Raw genomic sequence first — 4298 nt, 5'->3', positions numbered from 1 at the left:
TTGCATGCGTGAGGCCCTGGGTTCGATTCCTCAGCACCACATAAGCAAAAAGAAAAAAGCCGGAAGTGGCACTGTGGCTCAAGCAGTAGAGCACTAGCCTTGAGCTGAAGAGCTGAGGGACAGCGCCCAGGCCCAGAGTTCAGGCCCCACGACCGGACCCAAAAACAAAACCTGTTGGGGCAGGAAAATCCGTGAGACTCTTATCTCCAATGAACCACCAAAATGCCAGAAGTGGAAATGTGAGTCAAGTGGTAGAACACCATCCTTGAGCAAAAAGCCAAGCAAAGCTGAGCATTGGTGGCTCACACCTCTAAAGCTAGGGACTTAGGAAACAGATTTGGGGATTGAGGTTCAAAGCCAGCCTGAGTGGCAAAGTTCGTAAGACTCTTACCTCCAATGAAACACCAGAAAACCGGAAGTTAAGCTGTGTCTCAAAGTGGCAAAGCACTAGCCAAAAGTTCAGGGACAGGGTCTAGGCCCTGAGTTCAAGACTCAGAACTGCCCCCACCCCTGGAAATCCAAGTAATTACAAATCCCAGTAACAGCAGCACAAACAAACAGTACATAAATAACAAAGTGGGATCTTCAGCTTGGACATTGGGACCAAGTGATGGGCTACCAGGAACCAGGCCCTACTTCCTATCTCTTTCCCCTGGGCCCAGACCCTTTGCCAGCTCTGTTCCTCCTAGAAGTGGCCAGATGGGTGGCCCAGTGATGCTGACCTCCGCCTGCTGCCATCCAGGGACTTGTGGGGTCCCAAGTGCCCCAGACAGCCCAGTCCCTGTTGGCAACATGGTCTGCTTTCCTCTGCCTCGTGGAGGTTCTGGGCCGCGGTGGGCACAAAGGAGGACTGGGGCCAGGCACCAGTGGCTCACGCCTATCATCCTAGCTATTCAGGAGGCTGAGATCTGAGGATCACGTTCAAATCCAGCCTGGGCAGGAAAGTCTGTGAGACTTTTGTCTCCAATGAACCACCAGAAAACCAGAAGTGGCACTGTGGCTCAAGTGGTAGAGCGCTAGCCTTAAGCTGAAGAGTTTAGGGACAGCGCCCAGGCAGAGTTCAAGACCCAGGACTGACAGGAAAAAAAGAAAGAAAGAAAAGGACTGGGCCCCCAGAGCAGAGGTTCCCCACCTGGCCCTGTGAGTGGTGGCAGACATGCTCACTGTGCCCCCCTCTTTTCTACCCCCCCCACAGCAGCCACAAGCTGGCATGCAATGGCAGCTGCTTCCTGACACCAGGCAGTTAGACCACAGCAGCTTCGGATATGCCCCTCCCCTCTCCTGCTTGCCTCTGGATCCTGGCAGGGTTGGCGAGTGGGTGGGTGGGGTCCCTGGAGTTGACTTCCCTAGACATGGCCTCAGTGGGACTACAGCAGCCCTAGATCAGGGCTGGATGGGATAAATTGGCTTTTGGTCTTGCTGCCAGCCCTGGAAGAGGGTCCTAGATGGTGGGTGTTGTGGTTGAACTCGGGCCTCCTGTTTATTAGGCAGGTGCTCTACTGCTGAGCTATGCCTCTGGCCCCTGGTTTTTGTTTCCTGCTGGTCCCAGGGCTTGAACCCTGGGCTTGGGCACTGTCCCTCAGCTCCTTTTTGGTCAAAGCTAGCTCTCTACCACTTGAACCACAGTGCCACTTCTGACTTTATTTTTTTCTGTGACTAATTGGAGATAAGTCTCATGGACTTTCCTGCCCAGGATGGCTTCGAAACACAATCCTCAGATCTCAGCCTCCTGAGAAGCTAGGATTACAGGCGTGAGCCCTGGGTTCCTGGCAAGGCTGGCTCTTTTTTTTTTTTTTTTTGCCTGTCCTGGGGCCTGAACTCAGCACCTGGGCATTGTCCCCAAGCTTTTGCTGAAAGCTAGCACTCTACCACTTGAGCCACAGTACCACTTCCGGCCTTTTCTGTTTATGTGGTGCTGAGGAATGGAACCCAGGGCCTCATGCATGCGAGGCAAGCGCTCTACCACGGAGCCACCTTCCCAGCCCCAACGGCTCCTGTTTTTGAGTAAGACAAGCTGGGTGCAGCGTGTCATGGGATCCTTTCCTACCCGAGTTCCATTCCCCTAGAGTTCAGAAGTGAGGACAGAGAGCAGACAGTTCCATCGGCCATCTGCAGAGCTCTTACCCCCTGCCCCAGTGCAGTGGTGCATGCTGGGGCTTTGCAGTACAGAATCCCAGGCCTTGGGGTCAATCACTAGGAGCCCCAGGTTGGTCCCCCTGAGTGACCACAACAGGTTCTAGCAGGACAGCCTGGGGAGCCACACGTACCACGTATTTGGCCATGTTCCACAGCTACACATACCACACCTATATGTCCAGGGGACAGGGGACGCCTGCCATGTGGGCAAGGAGCGGGCAGACAGCACCAAGGACCATGGGGATGGCAGAACTCGAATCTGGAGCCCAACTGTAAACAGACTGGGAAGCTGAGTGATTGAGTGAGAAAAGTCAGGTGGGGATCAGTAAGGATTGGGGGCTAACAGCAGGGCAGAAGTCCTGTGCACACAGTATGTGCCAGCCAGGAACAGGGGGTCTGAATAGAATGAAATGACTGCCCCAGGAAAGCAATTCTGGAGGGGCCAGAGTGGGAATGGTGGAATCTTTTTACTTTTTTACTCCTGTTGATACTTTGTCTACTTAAATAGATACACGAGGGCTGGGATGTAGCTCAGCAGCGAAGTGCTTCTAGCAAGTGGGTTCCATCCAGTACCAAAAAAGAAAAGACAAAGAAAAATATAGTTAAAAAAATAAAATAGCTGGGCATCAGTAGCTCACACCTATAAAAAATCCTAGCTACTCAGGAGGTTGGGATATGAGGATACTCCTTTGAAGCCAGCTTGGGCAGAAAAGTCCCCATGAGACTCCTATCTTCAATTAACTACTCAAAAACCAGAAGTGGTGCTGTGGCTCAAGTGGTAGAACACTAGGCTTGAGCACAAAGAGGTTCAGGGACAGCACCTAGGCCCCTACAATCAACAATAGCAACAACTAAATAAATAAATAAAATAGATACCATATAGAGATCATACATATACATATATATATATGTATTCTCTCTCTCTCTCTCTCTCTCTCTCTCTATATATATATATATATATATATATATATTCAGATGCCTGTAATCCTAGCTACTTGAGAGGCTGAGAACTGGAGGATCTCAGTTTCGATTCTGACTAGACAGGATAATCTGTTAGACTCCATTTCCGAAATAATCAACAAAAAAGCAGTGCTGGAGACATGGCTCAAGTGGTAGATTGCCAGCCATGCAAGTGAGCCACCAGCCCTTCAGATCAAATTCAGAAATTGGCAAAAAAAAAAAAAAAAAGCTGGGTGCCAGTGGCTCACACCTATAATCCTAGCTACTCAGGAGGCTGAGATCTGAGGATCACGGATCAAAGCCAGCCCAGGCAGGAAAGTCTGAGACTCTTATCTCCAATAAATCCCTAGAAAACTGGAAGTGGCGCTGTGGCTCATGCTGTAGAGTGCTTGCCTTGAGCTGATGAACGCAGGGACAGTGCCCAGGCCGAGTTCAAGCCCCATGACTGACAAAAAGCTGGATCTCAAGTCCACCATTAGCCTAGGCTACAAAGTGAGTTCCAGGTGATCATGGTCTAGTTATTGAGACCCTGTATCTAATAAAATAAGTACAACACAACAAAAGCCTACATGCAAAATAACCAAATCCCTCTCCTTGCCCTGCCCAGGAATTTATCTCTTACAGGGCACCCAGGATCCCAACACTGACCACCGCCCTGGGAAAGACCTGACATTTCCTTCTTGTCCCAGCAGCAGGGCTCTGGGTACCAGGTGCACCAGCTGTCGGGTCCTGGGCTGAGCTGGGGGTGGGCTGCTGGTGGTCCCTGCGCTGAGAGAGGGCAAGCTCTGGGCCTGGTCTTGTGTCTAAACCAGCTGCTCAAACCAGGTGTCCATTGCCCGCCAGGCTCTCCACTGGAGTTAGTCCTTGCTACTGATGACCACTGGGACAGCAGGCAGGACTCTGCCGCCGTGTCACCTTTCCCCAGATGTCTGTCCTTTAGCGTGTCACTTCAATAACCCGGCTCTTCTGTCCCAGACAGGCTGAGCCCAAAGAACGGGGGATATAGGATGCAGTGGCGTCCATTCGGCCACCCACCGACAGAGGGCGCTCCAGGCACCGCGCGGCGCCGTTCCTCCTTTGTCTTTCCCCGCCAGTCACCTCTATGTTTTACTTCCGGTTACGCCGGAAGTCATCCTGGGGGGGGGGAGAGAGAGACACTGAGTTTAGCTTCCGCTTCCGGGCCGGCCGTGGTGGCGGGGCTC

Source organism: Dipodomys ordii, unplaced genomic scaffold, assembly GCF_000151885.1.
Source record: "Dipodomys ordii isolate 6190 unplaced genomic scaffold, Dord_2.0 Scaffold68, whole genome shotgun sequence".
NCBI classification, from domain to species: Eukaryota; Metazoa; Chordata; class Mammalia; order Rodentia; family Heteromyidae; genus Dipodomys; species Dipodomys ordii.
The sequence above is the reverse complement of the archived record's forward strand: the minus strand, read 5'-3'. Positions refer to the sequence as shown.